The 20,089-nt window shown below is 37.0% G+C and overlaps 1 long non-coding RNA gene across 1 annotated transcript; it reads left to right on the plus strand.

Annotated features, from left to right (window-relative positions):
* Positions 1-5,490: 5,490 nt before the first annotated feature.
* On the plus strand, positions 5,491-15,147 carry LOC127206823 (uncharacterized). The gene is made up of 6 exons (XR_007832894.1): positions 5,491-5,519; positions 8,302-8,351; positions 13,739-13,787; positions 14,166-14,215; positions 14,484-14,550; positions 15,100-15,147. It is a non-coding gene; the product is annotated as an uncharacterized LOC127206823 (long non-coding RNA).
* The last annotated feature ends 4,942 nt before the right edge of the window (positions 15,148-20,089 follow it).

Genomic DNA, 20,089 nt, shown 5'->3' on the forward strand with positions numbered 1-20,089 from the left:
GTGGGTTAGCTGTGTGGCCAGGGGTTGGATCAACCCTTGCCGCACACAATTTGGATCCTTCTCACCCGAGAATCAGCAGCACTGGTGTTTTGTAGTTCTCAGTTTGGTCTTTAGGTCGCTGTGCAGTCCTGGGTTTCCTGCTAATCAGATGCAGTGTGTGATCAGAGCTGCCATATTGCCCACAAGTCGAATGGATGGAATCTTAACCAGTAATTTGTCAGAGCATGTCAGATGGTAAAACTTAAGGTTACTTGAAGTTCCTTAGAAAATAAAAATGCACTTAATCATTGAGCTTAAACATTTCTATATATTGATTGGGACTATTACTTTATGTTATTTTTAAAGTTCATGTTTCCAAAATGTATAGATTTGTCTGTAGAAGTAGTCATAGAAGTATCATCGGAAGAAGAAAAGAAGAGAGACGATGATGATGATGATGATGACGATGACAACGACGACGACGACAGCATCGATGATGTTGATGGCGATGGCATTACACACCAGCAACTCTTGGTATAGAAACATTTAATTTCTCACTTAATGTTGTTTTTTGTTTAACGGCGCAACACCAACCAAATTCAAATACCTTCAAGTTATAGAATCAGTAGAAAATTTGATTTTTTACTTTAATAAAATTCCATTTATATAAATAGTAGGGTGCTCTTAGAATCAGCAGTAACTGATTATTAAATTTTATGCTAAGGTTTATGCCATTTTTTTGTTTATTTATTGGTCTTCCACTTATATAACCTCTTTAAATGGTAAAAACTAGAGTCAAAATGTGTCTTATGGCTAGACAGCTACAATTTTGAAGAATGCAGAGTTGTCGGCACCAGTATTGGTTTTGTGCAAAAGGGTGACCATTCCCAGTGGTTCAGAATTTGTGGACTTATATTGTCAATATCACCCAGGTTAAAGTTTGCATTCTATCTTTCCATCTCTATTGACTTTGGTGCATTTACCGAGTCAGGGAATCAGGCGATGTTAACACTAATGTATACTAAAGGCGAATAGTTTACAATGCTGTCTAGTGTTTTGAAGGGTATTAGTATTCATTTAGACTGCACTTCATGCAGATGCTTCACAGGGTGCCTGAAACTACCGTCATATACAATTTAAATTGAAATAGAAAACCTTTTCCTTCTGTTTGGTGAGAGCACCTATGTACTCACAAAGTTGAAAAAAACTGCAAACAAATACACACACACATACACACACACACACTGTAAAAAATTTAATTTCCATTCTAGCTCCCAAATAATGGCACAGAGACCTACTAGATTTATTAATAAAGTTTAGAGCCCTAAGCTGAGCAGATACTGGTCTATTCTGGCCCATCTATGCTAGCCTTCCCAGCTGGTGTTCCATGCTACTTGCCATTTCAGTCTTGCCCTGGCTGCTACTGCTCCTTCTGTGTGTCCTTATGGCAAACTCTTCATTGCAGCCTCCTAATGGCTCCTGATGACTTTCTTCTACTTGATGTTCACTCTGGTGTGTATGACTGGGGTTGGAAGTCCTGCCTCCTGTCCTCTCTGCACAGCTAGAGGCTGAGCAGATCTTTATTAACCAATCAGAGATGATGGAGAACAAGTTTTATACAACTTTGTGAGAGGAAATTCTTCATAGAAATGGCAATGACTATGTCTGGACTGCAACTGGATCTCAGGTTGCACCCAGCACAAGACCATCCCCTAACACACACACACACACACACACACACACACACACACACACACACACACACCACACACACACACACACACACACACACACACACACACACACACACACACCAGGACAAAAACAAAAACAAAACCTAGGAAAACATAGAGTCCATTATTTTTTGTCAACTTCTCCTAAACATGAGACCTACCTGGATTGTTTGATATACCCAACACCATCACATTGGAAAAAAGTGTTCCCCTCTTTTATTAGGTATAAATAACATTTTAGTTGTTAATCTACCCTAGTGAATATGTTTTAATTAATTCATTCATTCATTGTTCATTTTTATTTTTTTTCTCATCTTAAATTTTATTGTGTTTATATTTTATTGTGCTTAATGTATACTATATCTGGAAGTATTTTTAAAAGAAAAAGTATACATGCAGATTCTGGCAAACAATAGGAACAAATATTAATGTGATTATTTTTTGGAAGAGCATCACAACTGCAGCTTTACCAAATTCCTGCTCAAGGGCAGGGCAGTAAACTCCCTATTCTATTTCATCTCTTAATCTTTTTTTTTAAAATTTATTCTTGTTACATCCCAGGGGTCCCGCTCAAACTAAGGCACCAGCCAAGGACAATACAGGCGGTAAACTTTAAGCCCCTACCCAGATCTAGCCAACGGTCAGAACATTCTCCACAGTTGAGTGGAGAGTGGGATATAACTTTCTCACGTACTCTGGTGCCTCACATTTGACCATGTCCCCTGGAGGGGGTGACCTGGTGGCACTCAGAGGAAGGACAGCAGGTTGCCAAGAAGAGACTTGATACCCTATGAGCATATACAGGGGGAGGTAATCCCCCTCAGGAACAGTCATAGGGGAGGGGAATAAGGGGAAATGGGGGGGGGGGAGGGAAGAATGGGAGGATACAAGGGATGGGAAATCATTGTTCATTTTTAAATACAACAAAATAAAATATAATAAGATAAAACAAAAACTATCACGTCAAAGTTGGATAAGACAAACAAACAGAGGGACAAAGGCCTAAGAGAAAACACAAGAAACAGAGGCACACTTGTTCTCACACTCAAGAATTCCATAAAAACATTAAACTGGAAGCCACACTATAAATACAGAGGACCTGGCACAGATCCTTGCAGGCCCGGTGCATGCTGCTTCAGTCTCTGTGAGTTCACATGAGCTTTGCCCATGTCGGTTTAGAGAACCTTCTAATCTTGATGTCCTCCATGCCCTCTGGCTCTTACATTCTCTCCTCCTCTCCATCTCCTACACTCTCTCTTCCAAGGGGTTCTCTGTGCTCTGAGGGGAGGGATTTGATGGAGACATCCCATTTGGAGCTGAGTGTTCCAAGGTCTCTTACTCTGCATAATGCCTGGCTGTGGGTCTCTGTATTTGTTCCCATCTGCTGCAGGAAGATGGCTAAAGAAGGCTCTGATAAATGAATACAGTAGAATGTCATTAGGAGTCACAAATAATCACGACATTTTTTTCTTTATTTTTTATTATTATTATTTTTTAGACCAGTAGTATATGGTTTTTTCCCTAGGTCCCTGGGATATCTAGTCTCTGATTCTAGGTCACTCAAGCAATATTGGGTACGGGTTCCATTTCCTGGAGTGGACCTTCAGTCAGATCAGTTAGCCAATGGTTATTTTTTAAAAGGCTGTTCTTGTTTAATATTTTTATAATGAAGTATTTACACAAAATTTAGTATGCATATTTGTATTATATCCCAAATATCAGAAATTTTATGTGCTACTCTAACTGTATTCTATCTATAGAAACAAAACAAAAGCTGACAAACAAAACATCATTTCCTCTTACTTTTCTTCCTCTGTCATTCTCAATATTTTAGAGTTCTATGTACATACAGATTACCATGGCAGAATAGTATATTTTTATACATATTTTCCTTTTAAACTCATATGCTTGCCCTGAATAAAATCATTTAATGTGTCTCATAATGTCTTCATGTAGACATGTCTTTAAATCCTTTGAATGACTCAAATTTCCTGTCTCTGAAACTAAATAGATTGCATGTACATTTGCTTGACTCAATTACCCTACTTGCCCTCTATTTCCCCTTTATTGAAAGTGCTATCAATTGAATAGTGTGATCAGAAGCTGTGCAGCTGCTGGAGTCAAGCCCTCCTTCCAGTTTCACTCTTGGTTTTCTCTCTGATTGCCAGGTTCATACAAAGGTGATTACATTTACTGCCTACTTAACATCATCGTCGTCATCATCACCCTTATTATATGTGTGCATAAATTTGGATTTCAGTGAGTGCGAAAATACACATGCCATTGCATGCCTGTGGATTCTGAGGATGACTTTGGGAGTTTGTTTTCTCCATTCAGCACACATTCTGAGAACTGAACTCAGCCTTCTGTGTCAAGCACTGTTTTCTCTTGAGCCATTTTGTTGGCCTGTTTATCAACTGTTTTGATGTACTTTTTTCTTACTCTTTCTTCCTGCATCATGGTCACCTACCTACCATTACATAGTTGCAAGTGAGACTTGTTTACAAGTGTTTCTTCTGAAATAACTTGGTTTTTACTGGTGAATTGCCTGTGCAGTGAAGATGAGTGCTCACCTTCTGTCTAAAATGAGGTATTTCTCTTGTGACTTGGACTTGATCTTCCTCTTCTACCAATCCACTTTTTGCTCATGATGCACTGTCTACAAGGCCCTTTGTATTCTCCTTCTCTGCTTTCTCTGTCTTTCAAATTATGTGATGTTTAAAGAATTTCTTAAGCTTCACAGGAAGAATGGATTCTTTCTTATGTGAATGTAGAAAGTTCTCTTCAGTGATGGAGATAATGAAATAAACTTTTCCCATCAGTTATCACATGCCACTAACTCTACTTGGAAAAAGAAGTTAGTCTCTCTCACCTGGATTTTCAAGGGATCGTGTCTGTCACTTGACAGACTGTACATATGCTTGTCTTAGTGACTGATAACGTGAATGAGTTGTGGAGAGAACCACTGAAGAAATATAATTTCTGAAGTTTGCTTCCTTCATTTTTTCATGACAGGAAGAAGAAACGAGGCAGCCAGTAGAAGAAAGTAATGAAGAAGGAAATCCTTCAGGTAAGCAATGAATAATGACAACTTCATGTCTGCTAATGGGAAGGCTATAGTAACAACAATGACATTTGCAAAATTGCGTGAAAAACGTTTTATGTCCACATGCTAACATAATAAAAGGTACAAATATGTGTATTCTCAAAAAAGCACTGCCTTTAAACCTTTTCTTTTTTAGTTCCTACTATAACAATGTTTTCCTGTAAATGCTTCAAACGTCTGAAAATTTATCCCACTGTTTTATCACAATATTCAAACATCAAAATGTAGTGATAAGATAATTTTAATATACACAATATATCTGTAAGTATGCCTATTTAGCTCCTCTGTAATAAATGTTCTCTTTAATGTTTCTATGACTACACTGTATAGATAAGACCTCCATATTCCAGAAAGTTGAAGATTCTAATGAGGATGCTGAGGTTTGTACAATGATGTTTTTGTTTTTGAAAAAAAAAATGAATGCTGCATCTGTAGTAAATTTATTTCAGTTACACATCTTATGAATTAAACTTAGTTTCTCATTTGTAATCAAATGTTACTGACTATAGTTCAAAATAGACGTTAACCGGTTATCTCCAGCTTCTCAGGGGCAGTGTCTGCAATTTAACAAACTAAATACATTTGTTTTAGTAAATGATACATTGAATAAGTAACAGGGAAAATGACAAAACATAATTTGTAAATGTTTTTTCTTTGTTTCTCATGGCAGGCAGTAGCAACAGAGCAACTCTTGGAAAAAGGTAAACAAAGGTGCCCTGCATATCAGCCATCAAATGATAGTCTCAGTCATGATAATAGGGTTAAAAATACCCAAAACGATAAATTTGCAGATATACATGAAAATTATTTTATGCTCAAGTCCCAATATTGTAATAAAATAGGTGCAAATTTTCAGCCCTCTCTGTCCAGCCAGATCTTGCACATTCTTTCTCAGAATCTATCCCTGTGAGTCCACCCGATCCTCCCCTCTGTGTAACCTGTCCAAGACCCCAGATCTAGCCGGAATTCCACATCCAGAGTTCCAGTATAGTCTGGCTAGCCTTGCTTCCACTGCCCCCACCCTCCAGCTTTGGCCAAGACCCATTCTACTCGCCTCCAGCCTGTAGGCTCCTCTAGTGGCAACCACATCCAACCTCTCTCCCGAGCTAGGTCCTGCACTTCTTGCAGGGTCTAGTAGGGTGAGTCTGTCTCATCCTCCCTCCATGTAGATTACTCAACCTCCAGATCTATCATCAAACTCCAGGCTTAGACCAGGATATGCATCTTACATGCCAGCCTGGAGCCTTTTCTCTACTTGACTTCATACCCCTTAAGCTATATTCAACTTCCAGCCTCTACTGGCCTGTGCTTACCTGCTGTACATTATAAATAAAACAAAGAAGTCTACATCACCAGAGATCATATAAAAAATACAAACATTATGAAATATCAAGACAGTATACCCCTCCTCCCATATTCAACAGTATTATAGAAATGGCCATCACTGAGAATTACGTATATGAACCAGGACACATAATTTAAAATGGTAAGCATAAACTTTAGCAAAGAATTCAAGGAGTTTAAAGAAGACACAAAAACATTTCAATGAACTTTAAGTGAATTATAGTATGTGAGTGATGGTCAGGATAATCCTTGATGTCAAAGTAGATAGAATTAGATAAACAGAAACATTGATGAAAAATCAAGGTAAATGGAAGATGAAATTTAAAACTCCAGTAGTTTAACTAGAAAAGGCAATGGGAATCTTTACAGGTCAAACGAATCAAACCAAAGATAGAATATCAGAACATAAAAATGAACTATATGAGCTACACTCATTAATCAAAGAACAAAAAAATTAAAGAGGAAAACATCAAAACCAAACCAACTAAACAAAAAACACCAGAAAGGAACAGTCAGGAAATGTGGTTTCACCATAAAAAGACCAAACTCTTGAATTCTAGGAGTAGATGAAAGAGAAAAATCCCAGGTCAGTGGGATAGTCCAGAAAAATTCCCCAAACTAAGAATACACTCATACAGATGCAAGAAGCAAATAAAGCACCACATAGGACCAGAAAAGAAACTTCCCAGTACATATCATAGCTAAAATTCAAAGTATACAAAAAAAAAAAAAAAAAAAAAAAGAAAAAAGAAAAAAGTACTGAAAGAGAAAAGAGAAAAAGCACAAGTAACATGTAAACAAATCTCTAGTACGAATATAAACTCATTGAAATTAAACAACTCATTGCTGAATGGTGAATGGGTCAAAGAAATGGATAAAAAATTTTGGCACTAAATGAAAGAAAACATAGCACAAGAAAAAAATTCTTAAAAGTATCAAAAGAAGTTCTATGGGGGATATATGCTCAGAAAGTGTATCAATAATTGATTTTAAAGATGCAATTCAAGAATTTAGAAAAACAAGAACAAACCAAATCTTTACTCAGTAAGTGTCAAGAAGTAATAAAAACAGAGCAGAAATTACTGAAATAGAAACAAAGAATTAATCTGAGTACTGCTTCCTTGAGAAGAGAAATAAGATCATCAGCCCTTTGGCCCAGTTGTCAAAAAACCAAACCAAAACAAACAAACAAACAAAAAAGCAAGTGTTACGTCCACAAAATGTCAGTGCTGGTGACAATGTCCTAAACAGGATGCTGACCAGGTAAACATCAGTTAAATTCAGCATTCCTCAGGAATCAAGTAAGATGTGTCTCTACTTATCAGGAATCTCCCTTAATATGACTCTAAAGATCAGCTGTCTCTCCTGTCCTGGCTAGTTTTATGTCAACTTGACACAATCTAGACTCATCTGAAAGGAGGGAGTTCAATTTTAAAAAATGCTTGAATAACATCCAACTATAGGGCATTTTCTTTCCTCCTCCACCTCCTCTTCCTCCTCCTCCTCCTCCTCTTCTCCTCCTTCTTTTGGGTTTTCAAGACAGGGTTTCTCTGTGAAGCCTTGGATGTCCTGGACTCACTTTGTAGACCAGGTTGGCCTTGAAGTCACAGAGATATACCAACCTCTGCCTCTTGAGTGCTGGGATCACAGGAGTATGCCATGGTGCCTGACTCTATAGGGCATTTTCTTAATTGGTGATTGATGTGGGAGGGCCCAGCCATTATGGGTGGTGTTACCCCTAAGCTCATTATCCTGGGTTCTACAAGAAATCCATAGACATACTGCAGTGTAACAAATATTACATGAGAAGCACATAGCCAACATCACCACAAATGGAGAAAAATTTGGGTGAGTCCCACTGAAGTTATGTATGAGCAGAGTGCATTCTCATCCAAGCCACCAACTGATACTTAAAAGTGTAAATGTACAGATGCCAAGCAAGACTGATTATTTCAGAAGTATTTTTCTTTCTGTTTTCCATTCATCACAATATATTTCTGAAATGCATCACTTTTCTCATTTTTTGGTTTTATTTTATTAAAAATATAAACATTAAAATATCTATGTATCTATCATGTATCTATCTATTTTTAACTTCACGATACAAAAGTTCTCATTAACTTTAATTATATTGTGTAGATGAGGAACCCAAATCACAGAAAGATGAAGATTCAAATAAGATTACTGAGGTTTGTTCAATATTTTTCCTTTTGACAAAAAGCTTTGAATGTTTGTGGTCACTCTAAATTCATTGCAGTCATAGAACTAACTAATTGAGTCTTTAATTTCTTATTTGTTATCATATGTCACCAACTCTGCTTGAATATGATGTTGAACACTTTATTTATAAAATTTATATGAAGTTTTAATTAAAATTGAATTGCAACATTTCCCCCTTCCTTTCCTTTCTCTAGCTCCTTCCAGATCTCCTCCCTACAACACACACACACACACACACACACACACACACACACACACACACACACACTCATACACATACACATAAAACTTGTTGAGCCATGCCGGAATGTAGTTAGTTTGATGGCTGATGACTTTCTATTTGCTAACCAATAAGCTAGCTCATCCTTCACACTTTCCCCAGCAGTGATCAATTGCCTATAGTTCTTTGTGTAAGGGTAGGACACTATGAGATAGTCCTCTTCCAGGTAAGCATGTCTATTGGTACTATCAATGTTCTGATGTGCCTTATGCAGGGGTTTCTAGGAGAATTACAGCAGAGTTCCTGGTATTCTGCCTATTAACTGTCTTACTGGTCACTCTTTGTTGTTTCTTCAGCCATAGATTCAAGAAGCTGTAACGCAGATAACCCATTTGGTGTGGGATGCTCTATTAATCTCTGCACTGTGTCCAGCTGAGGTTTCATTGATGGTTTCCATTTGTTGTGAATAAAGGCTTCTTTGATGAGGGCACACTTCTCTCTGATTTTTAGAATAAGATTTAGAATACGGTTAGAAATTTGCTGGTTTAGCCAAGTGGTCGTGGTATATCCTTTTCTTAGATTCATGACCTGAATGTTGACTAGGTTTCTAGTATCAGGCATGATTTCTCACCTGATGCATGAGATATATGCCCCACTAGATAGACATTCATTATACCAAAATGTGCGTTCTACTTATTGCAGTCTAGCTTTATGTCAGGGTGCATTTTTTTTAGAAATTAAGTATTTTTTCAGATTACATTTCAATCATCTCAATTGTTACCTCTCACTTGTATCTTCCTGTTCCCTCTCCCTCCCTTTTCCCCTATGCCCCTTCCCCTAGGTCTGTGACAGAAGGGGACTCCCACACCACCATATGATCACAGCCTTTCAGGTCTTATCCTGGTAGCCTGCTTACCCTTCCTCTGAGTGCCACCAGGCCTCCCCACCATGAGAAAGTGATCAAATAGGGGGCACCTAAGTTCATGTCAGCCAGTCCCCCCTCTCCACACAGCTGTGGAGAATGTGGTGTCCATTGGCTAGAACTAGATAGGGGTTCTAGGCTTACTGTATGCATTGTCCTTGGTTGGTAGAGTAGTTTGAGCAGACTCCCCTGGGTCCAGATCCACTAGCCTTGATGGTCTTCTTGTAGGTTTCTAGGACCCGCTGGATCCTTCTATTTCTACATTCTCCCTTACCTCTCTCACCTGGAGTCCCAGTAGGAAGTCTCAGTATCTATCCCAATCTCCTGCTAAGTGAAGATTTTCAAGGGACATCTCTGTTGGGCTAGTGTCCAATTATCAGTGAGTATAAACCATTTGTATCTTTCTGGGTCTGTGTTAACTCACTCAGGATCATCATTTCCAGTTCTATCCATTTGTCCACAAATTTCAGGATTTCCTTGTTTTTAATAGTTGAGCAGTATTCCATAGTGTAAATGTATCACAGTTTCTTTATCCATTCTTTGACTAAGGGATGTCTAGGTTGTTTCCAGGTTCTGGCTATTACAAATAAGGCTGTTATGAACATGGTTGAGCATATGTCCTTGTTGTGTGGTGGAGAATCTTTTGGGTTTATTCCAAGGAGTGTAATAGCTGGATCTTGAAGTAGCCCTATTCCCAATTTTCTGATAAAGCACCAGTTTCAGTTCCACTGGGTGTACAAGTTTGCACTTCCACCAGCAATGAAGGAGTGTTCCCCTTTCTCCATGTCCTTAACAACGTGTGCTGTCACTTGAGTTTTTTATCTTAGCCATTCTGATGGGTGTAAGATGGAATTTCAGAGTCGTTTTGATTTGCATTTCTCTGATGACTAAGAACACTGAGCATTTCTTTAAGTGTTTCTCAGCCATTTGATATTCCTCTGGTGAGAATTCTCTGTTTAGTTCTGAGCCCCATTTCTTAATTGGGTTATTTAGTTTGGTGGTATTTAATTTCTTGAGCTCTTTATATATTTTGGATATTAGTCCTTTGTCAGATGTAAGGTTGGTAAAAATCTTTTCCCAATCTGTAGGCTGTCACTTTTTTCTGTTAGCAGTGTCTTTTGCCTTACAGAAACTTCTCAGCCTCATGAGGTACCATTTATTAATTGTTGATCTTAGAGCCTAGGCTGTTGGAGTTCTGTTCAGGAAGTTATCTCCTGTGCCAATGAGTTCCAGACTCTTCTCCACTTTTCTTCTAACAGATTTAGCGTCTCTGGTTTTATGTTGATGTCTTTAATCCACTTGGACTTGAGTTTTGTTCATGGTGATAAATATGGATCTACTTGCATTTTTCTACATGTAGACATCCAGTTAGACCAGCATCATTTGTTGAAGATGCTATCATTTTTCCATTGAATAGATTTGGTTTCTTTGTTACTTAAGCCTCTGTGGATTTATTTCTGGGTCTTTGATTTGATTCCATTGACAAACCAGCCTGTTGCTATACCAGTACTATTCTGTTTTAATTACTATTACTCGATAGTACTGCCTGAGATCAGGGATGGAGATTCCTCTTGAGGATATTTTATTGTATAGGATCATTTTAGCTATTCTGGGTTTTTGTTTTTCCATATGAAGTTGAGAATTTATATTTTAAGGCCTTAAAAGGTAGTGTAGGTATTTTGATAGGGATTGCATTGAATCTGTAAATTGCTTTTGGTAAGATGGCCATTTTTACTATGTTAATTTTCCCGATCCACAAACAAGGGAGATCTTTCCATCTTCTGATGGCATCTTCAATCTCCTTCTTGAGAGATTTGAAGTTCTTTTTTAAAACTAGTCTTTTACTTGCTTGGTTAGAGTTACTCCTAAATATTTTATACTACTTGTGGCTATTGTGAAGGGTGTAGTTCCCCTAATTTCTTTCTCAGCACAATTGCCATTTGTATACAAGAAGGCTACTGACTTTTTTGAGTTAATTTTGTATACAGCCACTTTGCTGAAGGTGGTTATCAGCTGTAGGAGTTCTTTGGTGGAATTTGGGGGGTCACTTATGTACACTATCATATCATCTGCAAATAGGAATAATTTGACCTCCTCCTCTCCTACTTGGATCCCTTTGATCTCCGTTTGTTGTCTTATTGCTTTACCTAGAACATCAAGAACTATATTGAAGAGATATGGAGAAAGTGGGCAGCCTTGTCTGGTCCCTGATTTTAGAGGAATTTCCTTAAGTTTCTCTCCATTTAATTTGATGTTGGCTATTGGCTTGCTGTATATCACCTTTATTATGTTTAGGTATGTTCCTTGTATCCCTGATCTTTCCAAAACTTTAAACATGAATGGGTGTTGGATTTTGTCAAATGCTTTTTTGGCATTTAAGGAGATGATCATGTGGTTTTTTTCTTTTGTTTATATGGTGGATTACATTGATTGATTTCTATATATTGAACCATCCTTGCATGCCTGGAATGAAGCCTACTTCATCATGGTGAATGATATCCTTGATGTGTTCCTGGAATAAGTTTGACAGTATTTTATTGAGTATTTTTGCATCAATGTTCATAAGAGAAATTGGTCTCAAATTCTCTTTTTTTTATTGAGTCTTTCTGTGGTTTAGGTATCAAGGTGACTGTGGCCTTATAGAATGAGTTTGGTAATGTTCCTTCTGTTTCTATTTGATGGAATAGTTTGAAGAGAACTTGTATTAGCTCTTCTTTGAAGGTCTGGTAGAATTCTGTGTTGAATCTGGCCTTTTTTTTTTTTGAGACTTTTGATTACTGCCTATTTCTGTAGGAGAAATATGAACACTTAATTTGTTTATCTGACCTTGATTCAACTTTGGCAAGTGGAATCTATCAAGAAAAGTATCCGTTCCCCTTAGATTTTCAAATTTTTTGGCATATAAGCCTTGAAGTAGGATCTTATTTTTTTTTTTTTATTTCTTCAGTATCTGTTGTTATTTCTCCCTTTTCATTTCTGATTTTGTTGATTTGGATAGTGTCTCTCTGCCATTTAGTTAGTTTGGCTAATGGTTTGTCTATCTTGTTGAATTTTTCAAAGAACCATCTCCTGGTTTTGTTGATTCTTTGAATTGTTCTCTTTGTTTCTAATTTATTGATTTCAGCCCTGAGTTTGATTATTTCCAGCTATCTACTCCTCTTGGGTATTTGTTTCTGCTTCTCTTTTTCTAGGGCTTCCAGATGTGTCATTCAGTTGCCTGTATGAGATATTTCCAATTTCTTTTTAAGGCACTTAGTGCTATGAATTTTTCTCTTAGCCCTGCTTTTAATGTGTCCCATAAATTTGGGTATGTTGTACCTTCATTTTCATTGAATTTTAGGAAGTCCTTAATTCCTTTCTTTCTTTATTCCCTGATCCAGGTGTCATTAAGTAGAGAGTTGTTTAGTTTCCATGTGTGTGTAGGCTTTTTGTTATTTCTGTTGTTGTTGAAGTCCAGCTTTAGTCCATGGTGATCTGATATGTATTATTTCAATCTTCTTGTATCTGTTGAGGCTTATTTTGTGACCTACTATATGATAAATTTGGGAGAAGGTTCCATGAGGTGCTGAGGTTATAATCTTTTGTGTTTGGGTGAAAAGTTCTGTAGATATCTGTTAGATGCATTTGATTCATGACATTGGTTAGTGTCACTATTTCTCAGTTTAGTTTCTGTTTCGTTGACCTATCCTTTGGTGATATAGAGTAGAGCTGTCGCTCAAAGGTGGGTATAGGTCCAGACTCTTGTCGACTGGGTACCTGTCCTCTGTGGGCCAGTTGGATGGCCTGAGACTAGACCCACCTGTGCTCTGCACTGTGTTGACTCCTCTCATCTAGGGCTTTCCAAGTATTTTGTCTGTAGCTCCCAGCTGGGTCCCTAGTCTCTATCTTGCTGATCAGATACCGTGCATGTTCAGTGCCACCATCTTGCATCTCTTTCCTACTGTATAGCTTTTATAGTTCCAGAAAATACTATACAAGGGAGGGAAGCAATTAATATTCCAATCCTACTGCCACATCTGTGACCACACTAATGCCCAACATGACAAAAATTTAACCTGTGTTAGCTTCTCACAGGTGTGTTCTATAACTTGTAGAGTGTAAATACTTGTGTCTCAGTTACTGAATCATTGAGTCAATGATGGAGAAAATGACAGAAGAAACATAATTTTTGAAATTGTGTTTCTGTTTTTTTTTTTTTTTTTTTTTCCTGATAGGAAGAAGCAACAAAGCAACCACTAGGAAAAAGTAACCAAGGGAGTCCTCGTAAGCAAATAGATAATGATGATTTCATTTACATAATGATAGAGTAACAATAATAAAAATGATAGTTTGCAAATGTGCATCAAGATTGCCTTATTCTCTAGTACTCTTATAAAAAGTGCAAGTGTGAATGTTCTCATAGAACCTTCGTGACTTTCCTAAAAGTTGCTTGTCTTTCTCACTTCTAACTACAGCAACGCTTTTCTGAGAGTGCTTCAGTTGTCTGAAATTTTGTTTTTGTTTTCATAAAAAATACAGAAACATGACAATGTAGAGATATGGTATACATGTTAATAGCCTTGCTTGAATCTTTAAATATATGCATATTAACGTGACTGCAAATAATGCTCTCATTAATATTTCTGTGACTTTGCTGTATAGATAAGATGTCCCCCTCACAGACAGTTGAAGATTCAACTGAGGATCCTGAGGTTTGTTGCTTCTCTTCTGAAGCTGTGAATAATGTATCTTACTAATTCATTTGAGTCATAGATTTAATTTCATTCATAGATATGAGGAATTAAAGTTTTATATTCTCATTTGTTAGCGTATGTCAATAATTTATTTAGCGTCTGATAGGATTGTGTCTATAACTTGATAGACTGTAAATATCTTATCTTAGTGATGGATAGAGTGAGTGAATCATGGAGAGAAAGACAGAACAGTAACTTCTAAATATATATTGGCTTTTCATGACAGGAAGAAGCAGAAAAGCAGCCAGCAGAAAAAAATAACCAAAAAAGTCATTATCAGAAAACAAATAATGGTAATTTCAGTTGTGTCCATAATAATAATAATAAAATAATATATGTACATATATATATTTGTAATGTGCATGCAATGTTTCCTACTCAAGTATACTTATGAGAAGTTGACATGTGTATATCCCCAAACAAACATTGTTCTCTTTAAATTTTTTTTTCTTTAAATTTTTTTTCTTGCCCACTCCCTACTACAATGATGTCTTCCTCAAAAAAATTTAGATTATCTGAAATCTTGTCTTGCTGGGTTTTTTGTTTGTTTCTTTATTTTTTTTATTTTTATTTTTTCTGAGACAAGGTTTCTTGGTGTAACCATGGCTGTCTTATACTTGCTTTGTAGACCAGTCTAGCTTCTAACTCATAGAGTCCCACCTGCCTCTGCCTCCCTGGGTGCTGCGATTACAGGTGTGTGCCACCATGGCTGGCTTTTGTCTTGCTGTTTTATTTCTTCAAAATATGCAATCATCAAAATGTAGATTTAAGATATATGTAAATAAACATATGCAGAAATTCACCATGGCAAATGTTCTCACTAATGGTTTTGTTTTGTTTAGATAAGAACTTATCACAGAAATTTGAAGATTCCAGTAAGGACCCTGAGGTTTGTCCAATGAACTGTTTTGGAAAAAAAAAAATTAGTGATGTGTCTATATTAAATTTATTTCAATAGATCTAGTGACTCAATCCTTTAATTTCTCTTCTGTTATCATATATCACTTTACCAGTATATAGAAATTAGTGTTTATATTTTTATATATTTTAAGTTAAAATAGGATTATATTACTTTGTTTCATCTTTTTTCCTTATTCTTTGTTCCTCACAGTTCTCTTCCCTTTAGCCCTTTTCATGTACCCCCATTTAAAAATTGGTATCTTCTTTTTCATTATTTAATACTGATACACACACACACACATACACACACACACACACACACACACACACACACACACACACACAATTTCCTTTCTTTTGAGTGGGCCTTTGCATTCAATTAAATAGCTATTGGTTACTACCAACATGTGAGTGCCACTGTTGTTGTCTACCTTCCATGGTGCCAGAAAATACTACACAAGACCCCTAGGGACAGAAACAGTTAATAATCCTATACAGCTGCCACATGTATGAGCCAGAGCAGTGATGAGTGTGGTAATAAGTTACTTCTTTTCTCTCTAGCTTCTCACAGGATTGTGCCTGTGACTTACTAGACTGTAAACATATGTCTCAGTGACTGATACAGTGAATGATAATGAGAATGAATAGAGAAATACAATTTCTGAAGTTGTGTTTTCTTTGTTTCTCATGACAGGTTGAAGCAGCAAAGCAGCCAGAAGGGAAAAGTAACAAAGGGAGTCCATGTACGCAAACAGATACCAACAATCTCACTTACGCTAATAGTGGGGACAACAACAAAGATAAATGTGCAGATAATGCGTGAAGATCGTTTCATGCTCAGGCACTATTAAAAGTGTGCACGTCCCCCAAACAAGCATCACCTTTTTAGGTGTACATCCAGTTTTTAAAGATTAAAAGTCTGTTCATTTCTCAAGGGAGTAATTTGTTGCTTAGAAAATCCCTTTTTTTTTACCCCCAACATCAATTCTTTTAAATATTTTTCTCTTGTCCACTTCTTACTGTAAAAACGCCTTCTTGAAAATACTTCAATTGTCTAAATTTTTGTCTTGCTCTGTTATATTATTGAAATATAAAAATATCAAAATGTAGAAGAAAGACATATTAAATATATACAAGTATATATTTAACTTCCCTATAGTAAATATTCTCATAAATCTTTCTGTGACTGCATTGTGTAGGTAAGAAGTCCATATTACAGAAACTTGAAGATTCAAGAAATGACTCTGAGGTTTGTTCAATGCTGTTTTTGTTTTGAGAAAATGCCTTGAATGATTTGTGTTAAGTCTGAACAAGATTTAGAGGAAAACTTGCAACATGGTGTTTTGTATCATGGAACTTAAGAAATTGATGATCGGGCCTTCACATTATTAGTATGTTTGGGTTTTAAATGTAGACAGGCAAAGAAAAATTCACAAACTGAAAAATATGAGTGTATGTATGTTTAAGATAATATGTGCGTGTTGTGTGTGTTTGTATGTGCATTTTATGAGTGTGTGTGTGTGTGTGTGTGTTTAAAAATCTGGTTTCCTATTATTTATCCTGTACAAATAATTTAAACAAAACAAAGCAGATTATTTTATCTTTATGGGAACAGTGAATTTAGAATCACAGATATCATACAGCAATCTTATATTCCAAGAGGCCATTGTGGAAAGGGTTGTATGGATGTCTTAAGTAAAAAGACCTGCCAGATACTGGTCCCAGCACAGAAATGAAGACTTACTATATGATAACATTTGGCTCTCTTAGGTAGTAGCCAGGTACATTTCACGTTCTTTAAACATCAGAGCCCTTACTGTGTTATACATAGGGCTACGGTGTTGGCTTCCTAGGCATGTGTTTTGTGAGGTCTCTGGATGCTCCACATTGTTTCCTCTGAAGTAGTTTTCTCATTGGAAGCATTCTAAATATTAATAATGCCCTGAAGCTCTAATACTTTAATGCATTTTTAGACGGGTGGTTTTTAAGTGCCCTCTAATTCTTGGCTTGATCTAGGGAACTGCTCAGTTTATTACTTCTGGAAATAGCTACATCTGATAATTTTGCTATTTTGTGTTGTTTGGCCTCCCATGGTCAGTTTTTTTAGTCATTGGCCATATGAAGATACACTTGATCAAATAGCATATATGAGGTTCTTGTTTCAAGTGCTTTGATTCTAAAACTATTTTTCAAGTCTGTTTCTAGAATTAAAAAGTTCGTATAGTTTCTTAGTAAGTCATTAAGAGGTGCATATGCAAATCAGTTTCAATGCTTCCCTTAACAGAGTATTTTTGAGTGTCTTTCCACGAAGGGCAGTGATCATCTACACGGGGCTGCAGATCAGCCAGGAGCGGAACACGATAAAGGTAAGAACCATAAAACGCCACTTGCTGGAACATTTGCTTAAAAAGGAAAATGACAGAACTCAAAAGGTATTGTTAGTGCTGCTTCAGAGTCTATAGGAGGGAGATAAAGAGAGAAGGAAGGAAGGAGAGTGAGAGAGCGAGGCAGAGGGAGAGAAAGAGAGGCGGGGGGAGGACTTGGAGTTAATAGGAGCCACTCAATTCTGTTTCTCACACCTCTCAGTCATCAGAGCAGTAGGCTGATTACCCTTATATATTCAAATGATTAATTTGAATATGACACTTTGACTGTTTTTGATAAAGAAATTGTCCGCTTCCTTTAAAGTATGACAAAATATTTCATGCAAAATAAATACATTTATTTCTTGAATACTAAAATTGTTTCTCACAGTCAATATTGCACTGAACTGAAATGCAGCAGTCTATTTTTGATAAACACATTTCACCCCTGAGTTCTTATACATTATTTCCTACTTTTTTGCCTTTTAAATTTTTAGTTGAAAAAAAATTTCATGCACTAATTCTGATCAGTGTGATGAGAATATTTCCTACTTTGGACTCAATTTATTTTCCCATGAATGAGTCAATAAATTTGTTTTTGTGTAGGCACATTTTTGGGGATACTTTATTGGGTTATTATATATACCACCCTTCCTCACCCCAATCCCTTCCAATCTCCCAACACTAGGTAGGCAAGGAAGAAGGTAAGAGGAGAAAGGGGCCATAGACATCTTTAGACTACTTCCTCCTGATCAGGAGCGCAGCGTTCCTTGGGCCAAGTTTGACCTTCCTATTAGAATATTCAATTTCTTCTTCTCCTCTCTCTGCACACGACTACTTGACAAACTACAACTAGCCTCAGCCAACAGCAAACAACCAACAGCAGCAACAGCATCAATAGCCACAACAAAGGGGGAGCAGAAGCCTCTCTTCGACGTGCCCCTGGCCCCTTTCCAGGCTCTGGCATTCATAAGAGTCCCCAGAGTTCCAAACGTAAACTATCCTCATCAGTCAACATTATGTCCCTGCCAGAGCACAGACACATTACAGCTGCTGTGGACAATCCGAAGCAGCCCCATATCCCACACTTGGGAATAACACAAAAACGTATTCACAAAACATAAATTGGTTTTTAAAGAAATCTAAAATTCTCATTGTTTGTTTGGCTTGGTTTGATTTGGATTTTGTTTTCCAAGTCATGGTTTCTCTGTGTAGCCCTGGCTGTCCTGGAACTTACTCTGTAGACCAGACTGGCCTTAAAACTCTCAGAGATCCACCTGCCTCGGCCCCCTGACTGTCGCGTATCTAAATTAGAAGAAAATAGGTCATATTAATACCACATAAATGCATGCATTAAAAAGCTTCTTTTGTCAATTAATATCCTCAAGCCAATTAGTTGAGAACCACTTTCTTGAAATTAAATGAATTATATGTGCTTGTGGACAGTTGCCATCACTGTGCAATTCTTAAATTACAGGACAAACTGAAGAATGTGGTGTAAATGACTCAAAAATATTTCACAAAGTATCTGTTCTCCTATATTCTATTGTGTTAGCTTTGAGCGTTCAGATGTCATCTCAAGCTTGAGGTTTGGTCAGATGTTATCTTTCTCTTCACCAACCCTCGGACCTACATTTGTATATTTCTTTTTTTTTTATTAATTTATTCTTGTTACATCTCAATGTTTATCCCATCCCTTGTATCCTCCCATTCCTCCCCCCCCCATTTTCCCATTATTCCCCTCCCCTATGACTGTTCCTGAGGGGGATTACGTCCCCCTATATATTCTCATAGGGTATCAAGTCTCTTCTTGGCTACTTGCTGTCCTTCCTCTGAGTGCCACCAGGTCTCCCCCTCCAGGGGACATGGTCAAATGTGAGGCACCAGAGTACGTGAGAAAGTCGTATCACACTTTCCTTTTGATATTTCAGTTACACCGACTGCAGTCATAAATCTTCCACTGAAGGCATTAACTTCCCGTGTTCTTAAAGCTAAAAACTTATTTCGCTTCAGGATATTTCTTTTATGTTGCTCTATAAACAGCAAAAGACAACAGCCAAAAACCTCCAAACAAACAAACAAACAAAAAACTAACAAAAAGTCAAAAACAAAACAACAGGAAAACAAAAACAAAATGAAAAAACACCACCACCTCCATGAAAAACACAGTCTGTGCTCCCTGCCTCTGAGTTTTCGTGGACTGAATTTTCACTCAACTGTTAGGTTTTCACAGGCTGCTGCACTTCAGATCAGTGTACTATTGACTAGTACACTAAAATCAGCATAAACTTCAGTTGCATTAATATACGTTTGTTTTGGCATATTTACATAAATGTTTATCTTTTTTGGTATCTAGAATCACCAACAAAGTATCCATTTATAAAGGTAATTACTTTAATATCTCAATAAAGGATCATTAAGTGCATATGAATGCCATATACGATGACCACTAAGTGTTTTGATCCCAACAATGCAGCCCACCATTGAGATGAATGACTTGGATCCAAAAAATGCACTGGGAATGGAAACGGCGCAGACATTGACATCAGGTAACTTTTGTGATAAAAGC

This window comes from Acomys russatus, chromosome 24 (genome assembly GCF_903995435.1).
Source record: "Acomys russatus chromosome 24, mAcoRus1.1, whole genome shotgun sequence".
NCBI lineage: Eukaryota > Metazoa > Chordata > Mammalia > Rodentia > Muridae > Acomys > Acomys russatus.